Below are 27,150 nucleotides of genomic sequence, written 5' to 3' on the forward strand. Positions count from 1 at the left end.
TACAGTTGAATCTCATTTACAGTAATTTTTTTAAAACCTTGTTTTCTATCTTTCAATTATATTTATTTTCCTCCTTTAAAAATTCAAAAAATATTATTCAAATAAGAAAAAAAATAAAATCATGTTACTCCCACCAGAAATAAAAGCCCACACAGAAGAAGAGAGAAAAGAGCAGTCTGTACAACCATTGTTTTCACTTAACAATTAAAGACTGAGAATCATTAATGGTGTTGAGATCATTTGTTTCCTTACTTACTATTCTTTGTGAAATGAACTTTCATAGTTTCAGTGTGTAAAACCCTGTTTTGTCCTTTGAACGTCATTCTGTGTTTTTCAATAGAGTTTATTACCACAAAGACATTTTAAAAGATCAAACTTGCAACAGGTAACTAATCTGTTCTTACTAGTACAGTTTTTATTGTCCAACCCCTTTGAGAAGACGGGCCTTGAGTAGTGGATAAAAAAGCGATAGTGAACAATTTGCTTTAATTAACTTAACTGTGAAATAAATTTTGCCCTCTACAGTCCAATACACTTTTCCCCTGTAGCAGCTGCTCTTCAACGGGATTTATTTTTTCCTTGAAGGACTGCAAGTACACCAGATATATAATGTACTGCCATGAATATCAGAACAGAAATCATTGTAGCCTTCTGGCTGTGAGGTTTCTCTTTCTGAAGCACAAGCCAGAGTTGATTAATTTCCCTAGATCCCTCTTTTTCTTTAATTGTGCATTTAAGAAAGTGTTTCTAACTAGGCTAGGTATGAACTTTACCTGCCTGTGTTTGTATGGGCCAGTCTTTAAACAAGTACCATGAGCTCTGTAGCACCAGCTCAGGTAGAAGAAAGGAAAATATTAATGTGCAAGGAATGCTGAGAGCCATTTTGTTCTCATGGAAAAGCTAGGAGAATCACGTTTCTTTGTCTCCTTATGGTTTAATACAAATCCCGTCTTTATGAAAAATAAGAACCATGTGCATTTAATCTCCTTATAAAGGGCTTTCTCACTAAGAAGGACAAAATAAACACACAGGGACTTCTTGGGGATTTAATAAACTTTCCTACTCTAATTTATAAAATGATAGTTTCAAAGAATTATAAAATTACTTAACACTGCATCCTCTCTTATTCTGATTTGATCCTTCCAGGTGTCAAAGGGCTTTTCTTCAGGTGAAAGTGGAAGGTTTCCCTTACAGTTGTCATTCCTTGCAAGTAATAAAGGTTTACAAAGCAATCCACGTATAATATGACACTTCAAGGAGAGAAATGAAGAGAAGGTGGCTGTCAAATTTACAGAACTTTTGCTATAATCTATCACAGGTAGTTTTTGTTCACTAGCATTTTAGTTCTTTCATTCAGTGACAGCTAAATTATTTTCTTATTCAGAAGAGATGTGCACATTACATTGTATGCAGGTAATACTTTTCCATTCAGTCCTCATTATAGCTAATTACTGTAAAAGTCTGGCATTGAATTCATTAAGGTCATTAGCAAGTAACTTGGTGACCAACATTTTGAATAAAACATCAAATTATAGAATTTTTTAAAATTTCAAATACAAAAAATCTAATACCAAACAAGGACATGATGGCTACAGACTACAGTATATGTTGAGTTATCTTACGTGATCTATCCCAGATTTCCAATACTTTACTATAACTAAAAAAATGAAGTCAGGCAAGACAAAAATCAGTTGACATAAGAAGTTAAAACATCACAATTAAAACCACATATTCACTCAGACCAAGACTTAGCAACATCTTGCTTTATATCTGCCTACCCAAGGAAGTCAATCATATTTAAGGAAATTACTATGATTATAAAATCCCTCTGTGGATAACAAGAATGCCATGTGTTATACAATTTCAAATCATCTTCTTAGAGAAATCTTATTGCTTTTATAAAAGGGGATAATTCCTCATTTCAAATATAAAATATTTTATCAGCTTGTGCAGAGGAAGTGAACTGTTTTACATCATGAAGTTGCTCTACACGGCTATATAAAAAAAAATGTATGTTTTAACTTAGATTTGCATGTAGGGCACAAAAGATGTCATTATAACTGAACCCCCCCCCCCAGATTGTGCACTGATAGTTACAGATTATTTTTTCTTAATTCCCTGATATAGCCTTTTCATCAACAACTACAAATGGTAAATTATTTGAAATTTCTAGCAAAGATAAAATCTATTGTGCTTGTAAGAAATATATTACTGTTTTGCATTAGAAATTTGAAGACTGGCAAATGAAGACACTTAATGAAATCTATATTTTTATTCTTGATACAATATTTTTATACCACAAGCTCTTGTGCTTGCAAAAGCAATACATCCAGACCTGCAAAAAATGCTGGACAGAAAATAACATGTGAATCTGCTGTTCATTTCCAAGACTGCTCTGTTAATATACAATTGAGAATGCAATTGTATTCTCAATTGTATATTAAACTCTCTACTGTCCTCCAGAGAAAAACTCTTTCACTTAGATTTACAATATTATCGGAAAGTCCAGGAAATCACAGCACTTGAGAGACAGTTACAGAAAATACGTGGTTTTAAGACATTGCCTTTGTTCTTTAAGAAAAACTCTTTTTCACATTGCATTACAATGGGCTATGGAGATGTCCACAATACCTTTGGAAATTCTAAGCTTATTAGAAATGATTCTGTTCAATGGCTACACGTTAAAACATTCTTCCCCAACTGATTGCAAACATCTGATAGTTTCTGTTTGCTTACTCTACATTTACTTATTCATAAGTGACTCTTCCTTTACAATCCCTTTATAATCATTTCTAAACACAACAAAGGTTACATTTTGGCTTAAAATGACATTATTGCTCTTTTGTTTATTCAAAAGATGAAGATAGGGATAATCTGCCTGGGAGTATTCTCTGACAATGACAAAATTCTTACTGTATGAATATAAAAATTAATAGGAACTGCATAATATTTGAAGATTTATGTGTGTTTCTCATCACAATTCCACTCTGTACTCAAGCTCTTGGAAGAATGGACAGTGGCGATATATTGTAGTAGTAAAGCTAAAACCATGCAGTTAGCAATACCTAAATATATCAGAAGTTATTTGGGCTGAAAATTAAGATGAAGCCACGTCTGGTGCTATCTTGCTTCTTTTACCAGACAGGTAAAACTTTTTGCCTTCTGAATATGAATAATATCCAGACCTGATGACAGAAAACTCATTATTATCAATTGTATTGATCTGTCCCAAAATATCTCCTAATGATTTTTTTATCATCTGGGACATTTCTTCAGAGCCATCTTCCCCTCCAGAATGAAAAGGTGTACAGAGAAATTTCTCCTCAGTGGGGAACATTGATGTTAACTCCTTTAGGATTTTCTTTTTGATATCTTTGTTCAGCCACTCAAAATACAAATCTTCAGTGTATATCCAGTACTCAAATACATAGTATTGATATTCAAAAACAAATACAAGTCAATTAAAAAAAAACCCTGGCCCACAAAGGAACTGAATGAAGACTTCTGACTGCACAAACACAGTCTTTGCAAAGTATCAGGTTATACAGTTCCAGCATCAATCACCAAAAATTTTATTTACTGTATTAATAATTTTTAATACCAATGGTAAATGATTGTTAGAAGTTATCCAACTCCGCATATCTTCTGTGTGGGAAGGTATTAAAATCTGCCTTCTCTGGCTGTTTTGCTAAAATCCATGGAGGAAAAAAAAATCACTATCAGTACAGTGATTCACGTATGTCTAGGTACATACGCAGTCATTCAGGAAGTACCACAGAGCAGAGTTTCTGTCTATACAGTCTAAATACTAATTTAACACCTACCAAAGTTGACTTGTGATACCTCAGAGGATCCCAACACAGGAATTCTTAGATGTTACAAAAAGACACAAGACATGAGGGACTGGTCCTCACTATCTCTGATCATGAAGCAGGTCACACATGGTACTTGAACATATAGGACATATTTATGAACACAGCAATAATACTCTGAAACAAATTCAGGATTTGTGTTGGGAGGCAACTGTTTCATCTGGGAGAGTGCTGAGAAAGGGCAAACTCACAGCCCAGTTTGTGCTCATCACTTAAATCAGCAACAAAGATGAAACTAAAGTTAGTAGCAAAGTACAGAGGGAATAAAAAGAGACTAGGGTACAGGACCTGTGTGTGTTTGCTATTGCTTTCAATTGTGTCAAAAAATCCTTTAAAAGCTGCAAAGAAACAGTGAAAGCTTAATTAACAATTTGTACTGTAACCAGAAGGAGTGATGAGGCCTAATTTTGTACAGATATGTATGTTTGGTCAAGCACCCACATCAACACAGTAATCTTGTTACTCTTGCTCTGTCCATGTGCTTTATAAAAATTTCCTGAGCCAAATATAACACACATCAGTACTAGGTAGCTTCAATTGTGTATTCTGACCCAGTAGATATTATCCACATGCCAACAGAATGTACCACGGCAGAGTTTTCCTCTAATGAGGCTATTATCTCACAAAACACTTTCAATAAACTTGAAAAAATACTTAATTACCTTGAAAAACTCTATGCTTTTATTTTATCATACTCAAATTTGACTGCACAGTCAAAGAAGATAGCGGGGGGAGTGGGGTGAGCAGCATCTTTGAGGTAAACAACAGCCAACAGTAAATTGAATTCTGTCTGTTTAATTAAAACAACAGCAACAACAACAAACCAAAAAAAACATAGAAGAAAATTCAACCAGAATGAAATATCAATAGACAGCAACCATTTATAGACTAACACTTTACACAGCTTTTACAAACAGATTACATTTAAAAATAAAATTTCTTTTCTTGCAAGGGTGAAACATTTGATAAATAGGAGTACTTATTTGGCATATTACTTATTTGGAAATAACATCTAAGAACTCCTCTTAAGTCATCAATTCAAACTTGTATTATAACGGGTCAACAGTACTACTCTTAACCTAGGTGATTAAACAGAGTTCCAGCTACTTTAGATTGGTTTTCATGCTTCTGGGTGTAATGGACATCAAGAGAAGTTTATTTGAGCATCTGACAAAATGGATACATCCCATGCTGTTTGTATTGCCATTTAAATTGTTACTCTAAATCATGTTTGTTTGCTCTGTATTGTTACCGTAAGACTTGGATCCTCTAAATTACATTTAATTCCTCCTTTATCATCAGTGTACAGTCTCATAAGAAAAGACAGAACTACAAAGTTTTACTTTCACACACACTGAAGTTAAACTTTGCAGACAGGATCTGGCAGCTATTCAGTTTGAGTTGCAGCAAAAACCAGGAAAATCTGTGTACAAAATTTCATTTCTTAAGCGCCATTAAATGCAAATAAGAATTATTTTGTGGCCTTCAATTTTTCCTTCACTGGAGACAACACCAGAAATCTCAAAACACTTGTAGGCATAATTTTTTTTTTAAAAATTGTTGTCATTTGTCATGCTTTTTGTTGCATTTAGAAGTGTGACACAGTGACCAGAATTGCAAAACTAACTGGGGAAGTAATGGGAAAATAATCTTCATTGGGGTCATTGAAAACACATCAAAAGCCCTGAAATTCCAAATAAATGTGAAGAAAATTAAAGTAATCCCTGTGATGGAGGCAAATAGTGAAAGAATTTCTGGTGCCATAATCTTGTATGCATATTTACCAGACAAAGAATAAATTTAGATACTTTTTAAAAAAGCAGTTGCGTATTTTTCTGTTTAAAAACAGTTTAAATTTTTTTTTTTATTTTCAATGTGTGTGATAGAAGAGCTTTCCTATCATACCACAATGATTGCCAGCAGCAAGGCCAAAATGTATCTTCTAGAAATAATGTTCCTAAAGCAAGTCCTGTTTTACAGAGCTTTTAGCAAAATCTCTTTAACACTATTCTCAATGTTGTTTACAGGAAAAGTATTTCATGTTGTCAGAGCTGGGAAAGGGTGAGAGTGAAAGCAAATAGCTCTATTTAAGTACATAAAGACATCCATATTGACATAACTTTTTCCTTTTTCATTGTCTTGCTGCTGCTTTTATGAAAGCACTACTGTAGTAGAATGCTGTTACCTCTTGAGAAGTATACTTCCAGTTCATTTAGTAGACTTCAACACAATTACAAAATAACTCCCTTTTGTGATGCTTTCCCGTGTTGGCTGTGGAGCTCGAAAAGCAGTTTATTTAGCTTTGGTAAATCTTGGTAAATGATTTCAGGTAGCAAATAGAGTCTGTGAAGCTTTTTTTTTTTTAATTGGAAAATTGAAATAAAAATAGACAAAAGGAGGAATAGAACTAGATGTAAACTAGATGTAGAGGCTAGAGATGAAAATTAATCCTCAAGTCTTCCCTCCCAAGAATCAAGTGATTCATCACAGACATACTTCAAAAAATACAATAGAATAATTTGACCTTGCATCTGGAAAATAACAACTGTACCTTTTTTGATAAGTCACATGTAGCTAAACTAAAGATTCAAAATTCATTTTTCAGTAGCAAGGAAAGCAAAAAGCTTTCCTATGTATACTGTGTCTCATTACATACTTTAAACCTCTGCCCTTTTCTGAGGAATTTTAAATGTCAATGACTACAAAATGATGTGTTCCCGTTGCTTTGCAGTCCTGCTCATAACAACTTTATTACTTCTTTTTACTTACACAGGGGAAAACCCATTAAATGTGTACTAGACACATAAGGACATCATCAGACTTGTATTGCAGAAGCCTTTTTTGGTGATGTTGACTCCAACTGTTTAGGCAGCAACCATCTCTAAGTTACTTTCTAAGCAACTGTGACAAAGCAACAATGCAATGCAAGAAACAGAAAATGAAGAACATGGAGAAGTGTATAAATACTGGTTTTGATCAGTATATCAGTTCTTGGATTAAAACCTATAAGAAAAACATAGCTGATCTTTCAGTTAACTGTAAAAACAAATGAAGCATCAGCAAAACCACAATTGCCTAAGTATGTAGGCATTCCAAGATAAACTAAAAGATCTCTTATTTGACATAACATATACACTCCTTATATTTCAAAGCAGAATTTTCCATACAAAGTATTTACTCCAAAATAGAAATCAGCAGGCATTACTAAAATCCTTTAGTTGAGAGAATATTTACTGATGTAAATAAAGTAGTATAATCTGAAATGTAGGATTTGTTTTTCTTAATTTTGAAGATTTCTTCATTTTAAAGATTCTAATTTGAGTAATTGGAAAACAATTCCTATTTGGATCAAATAACAAGCACATTACCTTCTCCAGAAAGTATGTCTGAAGTTTCTGAAGTTACTCTTTAGGCATACATAGGAAAAGACATCCATGGAGCACAAGTATACCTTGTCTTTTTAAACTTCAGTTAGGCATTGTTTGTTCCTCAGATTTGGACACCCATCAGTTTTTGTAGCCTGAGATATTATCAGAGAACCAAGAGCTGCCGATAAGGCTTCCCTAAACTCAAATTCTGGAAAAATATGCAAGATTCTGATGGCAAGATAAAGATAAACTATGCTATATCTTAGTGCCTCAGGTTGACCTAGTCCAGGTTTGCAGTGATTTGGACTGTTCTCTACCAACTGGGTAACTGAACTCTGCCTAGGATAGATCTTGATTTCCTACCTGGCAGCTGGAGAACAATGTCACATACATTTCTGGAAGGTAATCACTTTTCAGAAAAGCTTTAGTTCAACATAAGGACAACTGAGAGATTTTTGTCAGGCCCTGGTGTACATAAGCAGAGTGCCCTCAAAGCTTTAGAATCTATTATTTCAATTTAAAGAAAATGCTGGATAAATTCAGCTGATATTTAAAATAATCTACCACAAGGTGGAGATCTCTTTTAGTAGGGGAAAATTGTCTTAATTTTTTTTTTCCTGTGAATTAAGAAAATATGTGATCAGATATGTAAAAAAGTCTCCACATTTGAATTACAGTAAAATAAACACTGTGAGTAGATACTTGAAGATAAGAGAAAAAGGTTAAGTAGTGAGTACAGTCAGGAAACGAACATGAGATGTATAAGTGGAGACTGTAAAATATGGGGAGAACAAGGAAGTACCTAGGATGCTGAAAAAGTAAAAAAAAAGAAAAGAAGAAAAAGGTACCAAAAGATGGAATCTTTTGGCAATGTAAAAGAATAGAGATTAATTTTGCTTTCTGCTGCCTTTACCTTATTTTGCATTCTAGCCATTTATACGCTTTGCTTACCAAACAATCCTAAATCAAAGCTTGTTTCTACATAATTTTTTGAATGCTAGCTTGGAATTTTTCTTGAGTTAAAGCCATTTGTTATTAGGTGCTTTAGGATTTCTGATACAGTAAGACAGTCATATTAATGTTCTCAATTTAAATACTATTTTAGATGTTTTCAATATGACTAAAGGGATACAGCTTTTTCTTCCATAAATGTGACTAAAATCAGTTAAAACAAATCACCAATGTGTGAATCACAATACTATCAGTTCAACAGATGCTTAACTAAAAGCAAAATCAATAAGATTAGAATATGTATTTAAAAAGTACTCTCACAGATTGTGAAAGTTGTTACTAACAGAATTTCAACAAAATATTCAATTCAGAAAGAATGGATGGTACTGAAATAAATACAGTGGTTTTATTAAATATAGCTTAGAAATGCCTTTTTCCCTGTTATGACAATACATTAATAGCCTTACACAACTTTGTCAATATAAGAACTGCATTTCTGTTTTTGGAAGCAGTATCTTCACACATGCATTGAACACAATTATCAAATGACTCATGAAATCATTCAAAATGAAATAAACTATTTTGTAATGCAGTTCCATGTTTAAGCAAGACAACAGTTTTCAGCAGACGTCATCAGAATTCTCATTAAGTGAGAAATACCTACCATAACAGAACGAAACTAGAAGTAGAATGTTATAGGGAAGAAAAGTTTTGGGGCTAGAAAAAAAAAAATCTTTTCTTATACTGAACAGAAGGGCTGAAAATAAGGCAAGTTTTTTGGTGTACAAGCTACATCAGGTCTGTTTGAGCATTTGAGACTAGAAAAATAGCCTGAAAAGTAGCATGGGCATCACAGGACTATCAGGTCTTTTCTTGGTCATGCTGCCCACCCTACAAAGGGTTTGGCTCCACTCCATAAAATTCTATGCCACACCCATCCATACTACATAAAATTGGTTCTGAGTATCCTCTGGGTAAACTTGGACCACTTCAGCCCTCAAATATGACTTTTTGTAGCACCAGAATATATGCTGGAAATCTTGGGGTATACTGCAAAGGCACAATGTGTATCAGGACACTGTCAGGTGAATGTGGAGGGAACAAACCTGACCCTGCCTTCTCAGCCTCAACTGTACTAGCTTTTGGGATTGTTCACCATGTTCACTTTCTTGTTTAGCACTCAGGCCAAACTCAAATCAACCTCTTCTTCCTGCACATACTGAAATCTGTCTTATCATTTTATTATCCCTACAGTGAAAACTTTCACTCAGGAAATCAATAACAGCAACCTTTTCTTCCAGGCGTACAAATATCCTCCCATGGCTTTTCATCTCATAGGGAATGCTTATAATGAAGTAATACTCACTGTTAGTTTTTTGGCTTTAAGTTCTGAATCCATCTATTTCCTTTCTTGTATTTCCAAGTACAAGTCAAATACTACAGTTAATTCTCATTGACATACAGCAACTTTATGTGGCTTGAGAATTCTGCTAGCTGCCAATCTCACATATTTATTAAATTGTTTAAGTTAAAATTAAATGCCCTCTTCCATGAACTCTGAAGCACTGTCGATTGGACCACCTAGCAATACAGCCAGGTGACTAAACAAAACCAGTAGGTAATTAATAATAACAATAAAGTGAATAGTCATGAAAATCTGAACAAATTCTGAGAATCCTAGAAAAAACTGGGCTGCAATGGACCTCTGGAGATTATTTATTTCAGTTCAAAGCTGGACTGGAAGAGGCCTTTGGAAGGAGCTTGATATCTAAAGCATTGCTAATATGGCCTGATCTGTGGTTAGGGTTCATTACCACAGCTTTGCTCTACTGACTCAGCTTCACTTCAGAGCATTTATTTTTTAAGAAACTCTTCCATTTTATTCTGTTTTCAGCAGTCTGGAGTCAACAGAACATGGTTTTTATTTAATTATTACTGCCTCTCACTTAAAATCCTTTTCCTCAAAACTCAGGAAATTGGGTGCAGTGGAACTTTGCAGAGACGTCTACTTCCATCAGGAGCCTGCATGCTTCTCTCAGAAAGGTCTAACAGCTTGGAAATTCAAGGTAGGACCTATGTGAAACTTTAACATGAAACAGGCTGTTGTACTCTACACAGTCAGCCTTTTCTGAAAGCCACTAGTATCCACAACTAATAAGGCAAGGATGCAGAAAGTCTGTATAAAATTTAGTATCTGGCACTTGGAATACTGGGAAAAGGTAATGTGAAGCAAAGGTTCTAAAATTTCTGTTCCTCAGAGCACTGACAGCAAGCAAATAAATGGGGAGGAACTGAAGAGTTTTAACAGTCATTACTACAAGATGATTCCATCCCTACATCCCTTTATTGAAAATACATATATACCTGATTCTTACAGGCAACCTTCAGGATATACATACCCACAAAGGAACATATACCTTATTGAAAAGCATGTGTTTTATGGCTGCCACCAGGATTATCTAACACTTCAGGTATCTAAAACTTCAGTTACCATACTCCATTAAAAAAAATATTTATGTATTTTAGTTTATATTTCTCTTCACAGTCTTATACAGACTTCATCCACTATAGAAACATAACCAACCATGGCATGAAATGCAGCAACTGTTTAACAGCTTTTGGCAGATATACAGAAAGGTTTAATGAGAAGACTGGCCCAGGTAGCCAAAGCTAAGATGAATTAAATAGTGAGAATACTATTACCCAAGCTGCAAATTTGACCAGGATATTGAATTAACCTGTTATCCAAACTGTCATGATTCCTTTAGCCTGGTTTAAAAAATAAAAAAGCAACCAAACCCTATGTCAATGTCTAAACCATCCGTCTCCCATTCATTTTCCCTACCTCCTTCAATAGCTTTTGAGTTTCTTGGCCAATTTCAACGTAATTCAACAAACAAGCAGATGCTTCAAATACTACATACCTGTAAACTGTCTGAAAATGAGATAACAGAGAAAATAAGAACCCCCATTTATGTCTTTACCGAGGGATTGCAATGGGCATGAAGACCTTATAAAATATCAGAAAACTGATGTGAGAAAAAGACCTTGTAAATGTCTCTGTTACAAAAAACCTTCCATCACTGCTTGTTAAACATGCAAGACAATCAACTCTGAGAAATAAGTCCACAGGAAATCCAGCTTACTTAATTCCGAGTCATGAAAATAATTAAAAACAGTAAGAGGTTAGGACCTGGGATTTGTATTTCATGTACAGGGCATTACTTTCCACAGGAAGGAAAAAAAATCTCATGAGGCTATTCAAGCAAGGACATCTTTGTACACATAACTTTATCTGCCTTATGATCATGAATAAAACTCAAAATATAACATGCTTTAAACCACCGAGTTTTCAACCAGGAAAGAGCTGCATGCTGTTAGCAAAAGCATGAAGGTTTGGAAAAGAGATTTTAAGTGGTTCCCTCTAAGGCTGGGCTTAATTTAGACTCTTTTATTTTTAATTTAACCCCATGCACTTGTTGTTATCCTTTGGTGGTATTCTAGGAGCATTTCTTCTTCATTACATAGTAGAAGGGAGGGGTGTATCTAACAGAACATTTGTTCAGAAGATAAACAGAAATCCATCTCAGCCAAAGTGGCATCATTTGTGACTATCACAAACATAACTTCCAAAATCTTAACTCATGGCAAAGTTCCAGAACTTTATGGTACAAAGTTCCTATAGTTCACTTAAATGGACTACTCACTTGGAAGTGGCTAGCAGACCAAAATTAATCTCCCCAAACACAGACAAGATCAGCCACACTTACATAGGCCCCCACCACAGAAAATGGAGATAAGACAGACACTTCTAGGACATGAGTCACGTCCTCCTCAAGTAAGAGGAGATTTTAGACAGATTCAGTAAAAACACCCATATCTCAGTAAAAGAAGCCTAGCTGACTGGTGTTGATGGACTAAAATCACATTCCTATACTTGGGCAATATCCTGTTTTAGGAACTTCTGTGCTCAATCAGATTCGAGATTAAGTAAGCAGTGCAAGCGGGTGTTGATGGCAAGACACCAAGTATCATCCAATAAATCATTTGATAATGAGTCAGTAATCCACTGATAACTAGTTGGTAATTTTCTTTCAGTAAGAGAAATCATCCACAAGAAAATGTATTTGAATTCAAAGAGATTACAAACTTGCAAAACAAGTTCTGTACACAGATAATTATATGCCCTATATTAATTTAAGTATGTTTCACAGAAGTTAGAAATCATTTTGGTAACAATTCCTCAGGTGGAAGGTTTTTATCACACAATCGAGCCAAGAAGAAGTGTTCAGCAGAACCATGGATCCATTCTTGACCAAATTTAACTTTTGGTATTTGATAAATAAACTGAGAGAAATCTACAGCTACAAGCGTCAGAGGTTTACTACTGCAAATCAGATATTTATGTAAGTACAGTAACATGATACTGTAAAAGATTTAGAAGTTACTAAACTCAAAATTTCTAATTAAGCTTCTTAGTATTACAGAAGTGCAGGTTTAAACTATGTAACTTTTAATTGCAAAAACAAGTATAAATAAACTATCTGAATCAAAAATAATAACTGTAGTTAAAAATTAACACATAATTTAGGCCCTAAAATAAATCACATAAGCATCAAAATGATCCTTAAATAAGGACAAAATCAGTCTAAAATGTTGCACAGAAACGTAGAAAGGGGAGAAGCTCACTTGTTACAACCACGTAACAAGTAAAGAACCAAAAAAAACCCTCCTTTTTAACATTCTAATGTTGCAATACAGATATAAAAATAATTTTTAAAAATTGTTACTTACCTTGGAGATTTGAAACAATGTGGGCTTGTGAAAAAACTACAACCGGTCTCTTTCCAAGAGAGAATTGTCTAACTTTTCCACTACTTTCAGATCTGGAGTGGAAGATATTTTAGGTCTGGCCAAATATCACTGGAAGAAAATTCGTTCACATGTTTGGCTACGTTTTGCATTCCATCCTGTTGCTCTGGCACACAGACACAGCTAATTATAATCTGTGACATAAGCGGTTAATTCTCCTGCTAAAACAGTTGTGTACTGACTCCAGAAATGAACTTATGGTAAGACATAACCAATCCATAACGTGCAGTGAAATCTCTCAACCTGTAACATAATGCCAACTTTATTAAAATCTGAGAATGCGAGCACTCCATAGAACCTGCACGTAAAAACCATTATCAGTGCCGGCTGCTAACAGCACTCAATGCAAAATTAGAAACAAAAAAGACTTTTGCTTTCTTTTATGAAACTGTATGTAACATCCCAACTGAATTTCAAGAGTTCATTTTCTGAAAACTTTTTATTTTAAGGTTGACATTATTCTAGCAATAATATATACTGTCTGGCATATAAAAAGTCTCTTTAAAAAAGGAAATACAGGTACTGTAATATAGCTATAATAGCACATATAAATTTTATACAAGAACCATGCTAACAATTACCAATCTTTCCAAGAAGTTAAGCCTATCTTGGTATCTAAAACACAGATGAATATATATATGCATAGACACACACATAAATACTAGGAGCTATATAAAAAAAAGTTGCTTATATTACATATTTTCAGATTTCAGACATTATAGGAGTTATAAGACATCCTTTTTTTCTTTTTTCTTTTTTTTTTTTCCCAGTATCATTAAAGCTTTGAGCTCTCAAATGCAGAAAAAGAATTCCAGTCTGGCACTGCTTACATTACACTAGCTACAAAAACACTGACCAGCAGACTTCTTGTTCAACATCAGATATGTTAGAATCGGTGCCAGTAGCTTTCTACAATTTAAAAAGCATTAAAATATACATATGTAAGATTTTCAGAATAAAATGTTTGTGCTACGAGAAGCATTGCAATCCTCACCCACGTTCAGACAGTCTCACTTCTCAAAGCACTATGTTTTCTTTTTCTCAGCCTTGTGCTCACACTGTCAACATGCTTTAGAAGACAAAGCTCCTATCACACATTTAACAGCTGCAGATCATAAATTTAGGACTGACACAAATCCAGCTGATCACAGGCTTACAAGAAACTTTTTTTCCCTTCATGAGTTCTGAGGCCATATATCCTTTATCAGACTGTTTACATATACAAATGGTGTTCTTTTCTCTGCAAAGAAATTATTCATTGGTATCTGCCAAAAATGACAAATATTTCCAATAAAAATATTTATCAATATTTTTAAAACAGATTTTGTATTTAATCTCAGATTTTGTATTTAATCTCAGGTAAGAAAGAAAGTGTGAGGAAAGCATTTGTATGTTGTGTTAATACCAAAGATTTTCTTTAATTGAAATTCCTTTTAAATAGTAGAGGTAGAAACCTATAAATGATGCGAGAGTTTTGAAAGGTTCATTATTTAGGTAATTGGGTATTCATGTCTAGGGATTTTCTGCAAAATCTTTTGCCCATTCTTGGAGAAAATCAGGGGATCAGATAAAAGTGAGTACATGACCATCAAAACCCCAATGCTTTTAACTGCATTTATACCATGTTTTCTTTTGACATATTTGTAATTACTTGATTTCTAAACATATAAAAAAGACTGACTAACATAGTGTCTAGCTATGGAAAGATTAGATCCTATTGCCCAGTAGCTCTCTTTATGACAGAACTTTGTGCTATTTTCCATATGCGATTTCTCTTCATTAGTCTAGATGTCTCCCTTGTCCTGCTCTTCCACGTAACTAACTTCTGCAAAGTTAAAACTTGAAAAAATGAAAAGAACAAATAAATACCTCAGTTAATAACTTCTGAAGTTCTCATGAAGTAGGACTGAAGCAAGAGCAACTGTCAGTGAGTTCTGTACCATCTGAAGGCAGCTGTCCTCCTATTTAAATGCACAGAAGGGAAAGAAAAAGCAAAATTTTGCTTGAGTATAGAGAAAAAATAAGATATATTCATGAGCTGCCCTCCTCACTAGTTCAACTGACAACATGTTACAAGTGATAGGCCAAAATTCACTCAGCTTACAATGTGACACAAACAAATGAAACACTGCACACCCAAGAGCTGTTTGGACTACAAATGTTCATGACAGCAGAGTAAATGCAAAATAAACATTATTCAAAAATCTATGTGCAAAATAATAAAAACTATTTTTGTTGCAATTATAAGATTGGAATCCATTAGTATAATGAACAACAAATTCATTTCTGGGGTTACATTGTGTCTGTACAACTGCAAACCTTTCTCCTCCTCCACCCTAATTTTCTGCACAGCTCAAGAATGCTGATATCCCATTCCTCACCCCAAAACTGAAAACTTCCTTTTCAATTTGAAAGTCAATGGCTGATGACTTAGTCCTGGAAAGGTAACTAACATATTTATCTTCCACATTGTCAGAGTCCACCCATACCAGCACCTGACTAACTAGAAGTACTTGCAAACTCATCTCAGAAAAACAACCAAACAGAAATGATGGTCTCAATATTCTGCTACTTTAACCATTTCTATGTTTTTCCCTCTTTTTTTTTTTTTTTTTTTTTTTTTAACCAAATGTTTGATGTATGCTTGTAAAATTTCAAGAACATCTGCTTATTTCTCAAAGTACAAAACAACACAGTGGTGGAGAAGACACTATCAGGTATTAGTTTAAGTAATTCATCCAACTAGAAAGGACACAGAAGACATTTGGTCCTGTCAGGTATTTTTTTAGTCTGTGAGATGTTTAAAGACTGTGATAAGCAGTGGAAAGCAAAGGGTATTTAAGTGGTGATAAGGATGTGGTAAGCAAAGGGTATTCAAGAAACAAGGCTATTCCAGCCTGTATAGGAAATGGAATTTATCTGAAATACTGTGATTATGTGGAAAACACAAAAAATGACTAAAATTAGGTTGTACAGATGTGTAACTCTAGATGATAGCAGAGACCTTTTTAAACCTAAAAGATTCTATGAAACAGGAGCTTTGAGATGTGAAATATTAAAAGATACTTTGGTAAAGGTTCAGAGAGGTCAAGTAGTACAGCAAAAGCAAATTCAAAGATAAAATGGCAGAAACCTTGGTGAAAAAAGTATGAATGCAAAACCAAAAATTAACCAAATTCTAAAACAACTAAAGTGGGGGATAACTAATAATGGCCAGAAAATATTAAAAAGTAATTACTTTCCAGAAATCTCTGGACGACCATAACAGAGGAGAAATGCCCAAGTATTGTCTATTCTTGTTCTTGGGCATTTTAGTTATTGATGAGCTTGAATACTGATGGCACAGAAAAAGCACCTTTTCAAAAAAGATGTTTTCCTGTTCTCCTGACTTCCCATTACGTTAGAGACTCCACTGTAATACCAAGTAAGAAGTGTTGGAAAGAATTTTTCTAGTGTTTCCCTCCAAAGCATTTTGAATTGGCTATGTTTAATGTGCTTTTTAAAATTTTAAGGGATAAAACAGCTGTTCATTTACTGATAGATTGAGACCTTGCCTTCTCTTAAGGACAGGGCTATGGTGAATGTTTAAAATGGGATGCAATCTTCTAAACCTGAGCAAAAGAGTAAGTTAAAAGAGCCTTATATTTTTCCCATATAAACAAAGAGAAACACTTGAAAGTTACTCTTACATCAATTAGATCTACAAAAATGCAATTGTTTTAAGGAGTTCTAAAGTGGAAAACAGTCCAAAAGGAACCTTTTAGAATATAAATATACAACCCAAAAATACAAGGCTTTAAGGGAGATTTGCTTAGACTATTCCATTACATGATATCTATAAGAAGGCTCAAAACAGCTTTGAAACGTGGAATTTCTATGTTTCATTAGAGAATGAACAACAATAAACTAAAAGAGAAAAATCTGAAAAATAGTATGCAACACGATACAAAAATTAAAGAACTTGTAAGTATCCAACTGCCTCGTGTGTCAGGGTGCGGCAGGTCTGGTTTCTAGGAAGTTTTTTTCATCTGTGAGCACGGACAGCTGGCTGTGGGTCTATTGCCTGATCACCCCAACAGGGCTTCAATCGCTGCTTCAGCTGCTAGGTTTCTGTTCCTTGCTGCCACACAGCTTTTCTCTATCCCATTTTTTTATGTGTTCTGCCACCTTTCCTCCCCAGTACACTCAGTGGGTCCAGAAGAAGAATCTTTTTTGATTATTGTTCACCAGCTCTAGTCCATTTCTTTTCAAATTCACATAGACACAAAATTAATTTATACAGAACTCTTTCAAACTGTCACAGAGGGCTAGATAATGTTTTTTGGGGGAAGGATGTGTTAAGTGGTATCTTCTACTTGGATTGCATCTTCACACACTCGGATTAAAAAAGATTTCATTTCTGTGAGTATAATTCTGCACGAACCTTTAAAGAGCTTACTTAGTGAAGCAACAGGTGAAAAGCTGCATGTGTACTCTGTGCTCACCGCTGTAATATGTGCAAAGATGAGCCTGACAGCTGCCCTGGAATATAGGTAAGTAGGGATAAATTTATCTTTTAAGAGCAAACAAGAAAGCACACATTTGTAGATCCTTCCAAAGAGCCAGCTGAAAAGATTAATTTGGAGTCTACAGCTTATGCAGACTGGAGGACACAATGGAGTGACCTTGCTATAGCACTACCTTAAAAGCAGAAAAAGTTGCCTAAGTATCAAGGAGGAAAAACCCCACCAAACACTAAATGTCCAAGCAGATTTGTAGTGATTTTGTCCTGGTGAGTTTTTGGTATAATTCAAGTACTCTCCTAAGCATGAAGTGCAAATACTGGTAGCTTGAGGAAGTTAATTGTTAGCTTTTTCTCAGGAAGGAAACCAGAAATGTTTTTTCTTTGGTATACTTACCAAAGCATACAGAAACATATACTTTGGTTCATATGAAACTCACAAATATTCTGCACAGGAGGGTGGAGCAAAGAACTTTTTAATAGGTGTGGTATTTTGTGCACTGGAGTTTTTATTTTAGGGTATGATTCATTGTGCACCTACTCACAGCACCATCAGCAAGCACTCTGTGACAGACAGAATAGTGTATTTACAATTCTGTTCCATACAGTATGTCAAATCACTTCTACAACAGATGTCAACAGCACTGACATCTCCCATTTCATGTTCTCTGGTCATAACATTTCCTCTTACATCACCTGGTCTTTACTAAAAACCAAAACCCCAAATGCTCTAAATGTCCAGAGCAGGATGGTCTAGTCTGCCCTAGGATATCTGAATTCTGAGGCAATCAAGTGAAGCACATGGCTGTCACTCAGTACAGTTGGCTGTATGAAACAGAAAACGGAATGACTGTCCCTCCATGGCAGAACAAGTTTTTTAGGCCTTTGAAGCCCTGCCTCTGTACCCATATTCTCATATCACATAATGGCTTGTACAGATACAAACCCTAGAGAACAGAATGATTTTAACACTCTCTTTTGCTTTCTTCCTATTTCTTTTATCTGTAATTTTTCTTGCTTCCTTCCCTACTCACAGACAGAGCAGAAGTACTGGTAATCGAGAGATATAAAGTCTGCCATTTTATTATTAAATGTTATATTTCAGTAACATAGCATATATTTAACTCTGAGAAAGCAAGCTTTTATCTATTTTGCATTTGAAACAAAAGCATATAAAGGACATAAAACTTTGTTTAAATACAGTTATTCAGTGTCTACTTATTAGTTAGAATAGTGTTCCCATTCAATATCACCATGCATCCTCCCAGAAAGAAAAAAAAAGAAAGTTAAGGTACATAAGAAAAATTACTCCAGCTTCAAAAGTTTCAAAAGATTTAGAAGAAGAGAAGTGAAACCATGGAAATTACAGTTCTCTGGCCAGAACCCTATAACAGGAACCATTGTACCAGAACTCGTGCCCTGACAGACTCAATGCTCAGAATTTAGTGGATACTAATTTTATATTTGGAGCAATTGACTATTAAATTATGGAAGGAATTTGCATTAGTTCAATTTTCTTAAAACTTCAGTCTTCAATAAAAGTGATAAAAAGATTGAAATCTATTTAATATTGTAAAAATACAGCATCAAAACGGCACTTCTGCCTTGTTAAACAAGAGGGAAAAGTTATTTTAGGATGGTCACACTACAGACCAGTGTGTATGCTCAAAGAAAGAGAATAAGTAGGACTGGCTGTTTAGTATAAATAAATGAACACATTCTTAACAATTTGTTATGAGACCTGAAAAGAACGTCTTTAAATTCTATTGTTGCACTAGTTCAGCTCACAAAATATCAAAAGTACTTGCAAAAAAAAAAAAAAAAACAAACCAGAATTAATGTCTTGCAGTCAATGCAGGAAAAGCTTTTATCCAATACTGATTATCTCCTGTGGTGTTTTTTTTTTGGTAGCCAAGAAAAAGCAATGTTCCCAAAGCATCTTACTTTTCCTTTAAAACTATGCTATAAAATTCTGAATGATTAATGATTTTTCCTTTACAAGTTCCCATTGTAAAGCTGCCCTGAAGTAGATTACTATTAATTTTGCAATCAAAATCATGCTACACCCTATGACTCACTATAAGAATGCCAAGGAAAAAAAGCCCTAGCATTCTAAAATCCCAAAAATGGGGTGGAGGGTGAGAAAAGGCACCATAAAAGGCATTTTTTGTGCTACAGAGTAAAATATCCTAACCCCAGATATATTAGGGCTATTATTCTGGAAACTAGAAGTTAATCTATTAATCTAAAGAAATAGTTAACACCTGCACTGTGGAGATACAGTGTCAACCCAGCAAAACAGGTCACACCCTGAAGGCCTGGGCAATCTTTGTTTAACAAACAATCTTTGTTCATTGCATCTGCATGAACAGCTTTACATGGCACAGGGGCTACAGGGGTGGCTTCTGTGAGAAGCTTCCAGAAGCTCCTCCCATGCCCGACAGAGCCAATGCCAGCTGGCTCCAAAACAGATGTGCTGCTGGCCAAGGCTGGGCCAATCAGGAATGACAGTAATGCCTCTGGCACAACATATTTAAGAAGGAAAAACCAATTATTGGGCAGATGTAACTGTGGCCAAAGAGTAGCGTAGAGAGAATATGGGAGAGGAACAGCCCTGCCCACACCAAGGTCAGGGCAGAAGGAGGGGCAGGAGGGGCTCCAGGCATTGAGCTGAGATTCCCCTGCAGCCCTTGGTGCAGAGTGTGGTGTGGCAGCTGCCCCTGCAGCCCATGGAGATCCCCAGGGATGCAGAGATCCACCTGGAGCCCATGGAGGAGCCCACACTGGAATAGGTGGATGCCTGAGAGGAGGCTGTGTGACCCCATGGGAAGCCCATGTTGGAGCAGGCTCCTGGCAGGGAGCTGCAGACCCATGTAGAGAGGCGTCCATGCTGGAGCAGTCTTCGTGGTAGGACTTGTGACCCTGTGGGAGACTCGTGTTGGAGCAGGCTGGACTGGAAGGACTGCACCCCATAGAAGAGTGACCCACACTGCAACAGTCTGTGAAGAACTGTTGCCCATGGGATAGACTCCTGTTGGAGAAGTTCAGGGAGAACTGTCGTCTGTGGTGGGAGGGACCCCACACTGGAGCAAGGGAGACTCTTCTCCCTGAGCAGTGGCAGGAACATGTGATGAACTAACTGTAACCTCCATTCCCTATCTCCCTGTACTGCTAGGGAGAAGGAGGTAGAGATGAAACGGAGGGAGAGAGGTAGGGGAAGGTGTTTTTAAAATTTGTTTTTACTTCTCATTATCCTGCTCTGATTTTATTAGTAATTAATTCAGTAATATCCCCAAATCAAGTCTGTTTTCCCCATGACAGTATTTGGTGAGTGATCTTTCCTGGTCCTTATCTCCCATGAAACCTTCATTATATTTTCTCCCCCCCATCCAGCTGGGAAGAGAAGAGTTAGAGGAGCTTTGTTGGGCACAGGGCATCTAGCCAGAGTGAACCCATTACAAATTATAAAATAAAACTTAATTGATGATTTCCCAAGATCACTCCATGAAGAATCTGTACTGAATCACATTTAAGAATGCAAGACCAAAGTACTTAATTCAGAGTCACTTTTCTGGATCAAGATAATTGTCCTCATCAGGCAGACAAAGGAAGTTTAGCACTTAGCTCCGGAGTTTTTACCTCTTCTAATGTTTCTGATAAGACAAAAAGAAAGCCTATGCAAAAGAAGCAGAAAATGGACAAGCAATTCTTCTTATCAACCACCACAGCAAAATAACAATTTCTGCTCCTGCTTTCTGTGGAAAAAAAAAAAAATTGAACAACCCTTAAAGAGCAACAGGAGAAGGGAAGACAAAATAATTTTTAAGACTCTGGTTTGACATTCTGAAGTTGTATTGAAGCAGAGCCTTACTACCAAAGGTTAAGTTGCAGCTCTTGATCCATAATATCTTTTTTGATCTACCATTCATAAGAAAGACCATAAAAATAACAATAATAATGTTGTTAGTATACCCCAACTATCTGTTTGCCCTACTGAGATTTCAGCTTTGCCAAAATGCAAGCAGAAAAATTAGGCACATGAGAAGTGAATTTAATTAGGAACTTGCCATCTGGCATAAGCAAGCAAATGTTAAGTGGCGCCCTTTTAATATGAAGAAACTATAATCAACCAGGGAACAGACTATAAGCTATTTCCTGTTTGATTGAAATGCTTAAATTAACTATGGGAATAGTGTAATTATCTGGTATTTTGAAGGGTTATCCTTGAGGCTGAGCTGTAGGCAACCACAGCAATGAGAGTAACCATAGTGGAAGTGTTGACTTAAAACTGACAGATTTAAAGTGATAAATTTTGGCAGTCTTTAAGAATACGACACCCCAACTTATTGAGCAGAGTTTCAATATACTTGCAAAATAAAGTGTTGCATCAGTTTAAATAAGAAATATAGTAGTACTATCTGGAGCAATGTTTATTACAATATGGCATTCCATTCTAACAGGCTATTTTGAAAAATAATAAAGAACAAACTAGTATGGAAATAGACAACAAAATGAAGTAGGCTCTACTCGGCTGCTCTAGTTGTGCAAAATAAGAGACAATTTGTATGATTTTAGTAAGAAACATTATTACCAAATGCCCAAGTTTCTCCTCTAGTGAACCTGTGATTCACAACAGTTTCACAATTACTAGTCAATGTAATTGAATAGTAGAGAATACATTCATTTTAACCATAATCAGAATGGATGGTTAAAAGTCCTTTCCCCTGTTTACTCAAAACATTTAATGTCACATCTTTACTTCTCACACTTCACTGGCTTTGCATCAGCTGCAGTGACAACAGCTGCATCCTAGTTGGTATGATCATCTCATTTGCTGTCTGGATAACCACACAAACAGCCTGCTTCATTTTCAGCTGTGCAGTCAAATACCCAATCCATCGACTGTTAGAGAATGGTTGCACGGCTAAACACAAAGCCAAGGCACAAATCAGCCCTCCACCAGAAAACAACTTCTAGAAATTCCCTGTCCATTTCCTAAGATAAAGGTGTCTGACCATCTCCAACCTACTATGATGACTGACAATTCCCCTTAAGGGTGGGCTGTCACACCTACTGTTATGGTGTATTAATCCAGCAGATAAGCACCAAGACCAGTCTGAAAGTGCATTGTTCTAGTCAGCTCTTGTACAACCCCTTTATGCACAGTATAACTAGCTGCATACCCAGTTTAACTATGGCTTAGAACCATCTCTACTTTTTCTAGCACTTTCTAAGAAAGTAACCTTGATATTTCTTAGAATATTGATAGGAAGAGGTCTTAGAGGATAACCAGCAACATACAAGTAGTCAGTGCAAAGCCTTTCAGATTTTCAGAATGTGTACATATATTTGGGCTCTTTCTCTTTAATTGCCATTGTTAGACTTTATAGTTAACTGATTTTACTTGCCTCATAGGAATCTTAGAATCTGATTCTGGGCTTGGCAAAGCCATCCAATACCAGAGCACCTCATTTTTATACTCTCAAGGAAGTTCTAGTAGACACTTGATGTACTTCTCTTTCCTCATTAACTTGGCTTGACGTGCTTAGATTTTAAGCTTGTCCTCAAGTCAAGGGCATCCTGCTTTACTAACAATACCTAGCAGTTCTTATTTCTTATATAATTTGCTGCTCCTTGTCTGTCTTCTATATAATATTCCCAAAAGAATGAAAAAATTAATGAAGATGCATTTTAAAAACAGATATATACCCTAATACATTGACGAGTGCATGTGAAAATACTTTCAAGTAACTCTCAAAACTTCCCCACAATTCTCTACTGCTTGCCACAGGACTGAGCAAATGGAAAGGATAGCAGTTTTGTTTGCTACTGAAATAGTTTGGGGAAAAAAGGTCTGGTCAACTATATTCAGATTTTCTCCTGAGAATGGCACAAGAAGAGAAGCAATATTTTTGGATATTTGTGTTCTCCTTGCATTTTTAAGACTGAATCAAGAAGGGATTGGCACTCTGACACCTGAGGCTAGAAGAGAAGTTGCCTCCAGCCATACTGATTTTCATGACAGCTTTCCTGGGCATGTTGTTAGCTGAAGACTGGAAAGCCAGGGAAGACAAACACTGAGTGCTGCATTTGTGTTATTTAGCATCCAACAGCACACAGGAATAATCTTCCTGCAGTGATATGGATACCCAAGTGACTGAGAAAAAGTGAAGACAATGACTCACATTCAGGTTACACATTCAGGAACTGGAAGGAGTTGAATGAAAATGTGTTTGCACTGTTGCTAGGGAAGTTGTTTAATCCTTGGAGCAGATTGTAACAATGCTTCATGTAAAGGCCATGCATTGAGAGATCAGGATGAGCAGTTAGTAAAGTACTATAAGAAAGTTTGACCTTACTCTGAGAGAAACTAATGGAGGAAATCCCACATAAGACAGAACCTGAACAAAGAAGGAGCACTTTGAGGGTGCTGGTTTAGCAAGAGATCTGCAACAGAAAGATACCACCTCTTGATGCTTAATGTGCAAGTTACAGGTTAAGGAGAACAGCCTTTAAGACGTGAAAGACTACCTCTGTGAGCAAAAACACTGCACACGCCGAACATTCTCCAGCAGCAGACAAAGGAAATTAGTATACTCTTTGAATCATACAATGTAACCTCTACAGAAGGAGGTCAAAAGACAAAGAGTTTCTTCTACATTAAATTGCATCTCTTTGCTCAAGTAGCATTTTATATCCTCATATATTGCAAGGATCTTGTCTTCACTGCAAGCGAAGTCTTCACTTGTCTTTCACTGCAAAAGAATAGATTGGGCTTTATTTTATACCATTATTTCTACATGCAGCATATTCTTATGGTAAATCTATACCTTAGGTAGCTTGCTTTCTTTTCAGGCAATCAACATTTGAAACAATGATTTGTACATGGTCTATACACTGTCAAATAGCTCCACTTAAAATCTTTTTCTTATAGCAGTACAGATAATCAGATAATTTGCATTTGTTAATGGTGGTATGATTAAAAAATGGAGAAAATATATCAATCTAATTCATATTTATATGAGTGCTATACACTCATTTATAATTAAAAAAAACCCAACATAAATAACAGAAAATATTTTGGGCTATATAAAATTTTAAATGGCACATTCAGAAACTGCGGAGTTAAATATGACAAGAAAAGAGATTCATAGTCCAACTTCTGTGCTTAATAAACAGTAAAATTTACATGCTTACTTATACTCCTCTGTGAAAAATATAACTACCTTAAAATACTTTTTTTCAAATTTTTACTGGAAATGCCACATAAAATCAACGACTTGTTCTGTGTAAGCTCAGGGAACAGATCCAGTGGAGGGCAAAGACCCTGATTAGCAAGATGAGGTAAAAAATAGCAAGACAAACAGATGGACACATGGTAACTAATAGTGTGTCAAGCTCTTGTGAACTAAAGCGACCTTATACTTATTTTGCATTCCCAAAAGGTAACTAAGGATAAATGAGTTTTGGGGTTTTATTATTTTTTTTTCCTATTGAAAGAGTAATTATAATTAGCAATGCAGAGGAGGTTCTGTGTCACTTTTTCAGAAACACCAACAATTTTAAACTTTGAGATACATATTTAATGTGCTTGGTTCAGAAAGAGCACTACTGATAACTGGCTATCTCTGAAGGATGCTTCCCAATTTCCTGTAGATTGCAATGCAGCATCTGTAAAAATGTCAAGCACTAACAACTCTCACTCCTCATTTCTAAGCCAATCCATGCAATTCATTACAGTTCTTGGTTTCACCTGCTTTAGGAAGGAACCATAAATAGCATCCTTGTGAGAGAACATACAATTCCACAAATTAACACTTTCCTGAGTATGGATAGTGTAACTTTTTTGGGGAGTTGAGTCCACTTCAGCTAGACCCAGTGATGTGCCTTTGGAGGTATCTGTAACTTTTATTAAAGATGGATGCTTTTGTCATCTTTCTTTTGTCATCTTTTTAGGCACTGTGAAACAAAGATTCAATCTTAAGAGGAAAGTCAGAATTTAAGGAACAATGCTTGCAGTCATTAGAAAATACTGACTTCTACAGAACTGTTGAGATACTTCTTATCAAGAATAGTAATGAAAATGTAAAGTATAATTTTAAGAATGAACTTAACAAATGTCTGCCTGGTGCATTTATGTTAATCTGGGCTAATGATCAGGAACAATAGCCTTTTTATGAATAAAGTATGTGAAAATCTCACCCAATAAAATAAATTGTTAAAAGGAGGCTATTGATTTTATAAAGAGGGATGTTAATGGAGGCACTGAAAATGTACACTAGAATAATCTCCAAAAGAAAGTTTTACAAATTAGATGCTTTGAAATATTTTCACAAACTAAAATTTTTTGTAAATTACTCAAACTGTAACAATGCAGAGAATTCAGCAGCTATAGAACATTTGCTGCATTTCCCATTTTTTCTATTAGCAATATGAAATCAAGGTGAAAGCAGAAAAGGATTTTATGGCTGCAAGACAATCATAGAATCTCACACCAACAGACTTAAAGAGGGCCCAAAGAGAGAAAACTGTGAATGTGCGTGGACAAAGAAACTGCAGCCAGCCTATAAAGCAGAAAAAGGTATCTACAGACAAGCTTACAGGGGAAAAAATGGCATCCTGATGTACCACATCAATCTCCCTGCCAGTTCTCTTACTGACTTAATAGCCACTCAGCATGAGGCTAGAATCCAAGTCCCAATACAAGAACAATTAAAGAAACAGCAGGACCATACATAGTTACAATATAACATTAATTTTTTAACAACAGGAAAACAAACAGTCCCTTTGGAAAGGTATTTAACTTCCTAAAAAAGCTTTTTTTAAAAAGTGAGTTTATTGAAATTTCCCGAATTGTAAATAAGAAATTTTCTTCCACTGTCTATAAATACTTTACTTTCCATGTTAGAATTTGATTTTATGAATAGCTATTGAACTCCATTTGAGATAAAATTTTCTCATATCATATTTACTTTCCAGCTGCTTCAATTAATTTAGGAAAAAAAATGGAAAAGCTGTAGCATAAAACCAAAATATTCACTATCTACCCTGCACCTGTCACTAAAGTGGATGACTGTACAGCTTTTTACCACAGGACTTAATTCAAGCCACAAAAATAAACTCTCTTTTCATCAAGCTCCTGTCTGTGAAACTCTAATTCAGCATTACATAGGGGAATTCTCCTATCAGCATTCATAAACACCACACATAGCTAGGAAGAGAAACAAAGCCTCTGATGCTTTTGTTAATGCCATCCAACACCTCCCAAAGCTTCTCAACTGAAAGGGCTGTTATATCTCCAATCCCCTTTTTATCCTGATATTCTTGGTTATACTTGCATTTTGAAGCCCCTTCTCATGAACGCAGCTTTCAAAACCAAGGGGGGAAATTATCCTGACCAGTAACAGTGCCCCTTCCTTGGATAATTATCAAGTGCATTTTAACAAAGGGCAAATTTATCCTAATCATAAAAAAATGAAGTTTCCCCTTGCAGTGTCCATGGGAGGAATGCTCTAATCCCTGCTCCACTAACATTGCACAAAACAGAACATCCCCACTGCCATTTTTGTACCACTTCTATCAGTTC

General features: G+C 35.5%; 1 protein-coding gene across 7 annotated transcripts in view; it reads right to left on the reverse strand.

Annotated features, from left to right (window-relative positions):
• The window catches only part of SGCG (sarcoglycan gamma), a 107,211-nt gene that overhangs the window by 61,560 nt on the left and 18,501 nt on the right, over positions 1 to 27,150 (reverse strand). For 4 of the 7 annotated variants that reach the window (XR_010440892.1, XM_064717354.1, XM_064717330.1 and 1 more), the window contains exon 2: positions 14,933 to 15,024. The gene's annotated coding sequence lies outside the window, so the exon portion shown is untranslated. Of the gene's footprint in view, positions 1 to 12,985; positions 13,115 to 14,932; positions 15,025 to 27,150 lie in introns of all 7 variants that reach the window. The other 3 variants (XM_064717363.1, XM_064717346.1, XM_064717380.1) reach the window with 1 other exon arrangement.

This window comes from Zonotrichia leucophrys, chromosome 1 (assembly GCF_028769735.1).
Source record: "Zonotrichia leucophrys gambelii isolate GWCS_2022_RI chromosome 1, RI_Zleu_2.0, whole genome shotgun sequence".
Lineage (NCBI taxonomy): Eukaryota > Metazoa > Chordata > Aves > Passeriformes > Passerellidae > Zonotrichia > Zonotrichia leucophrys.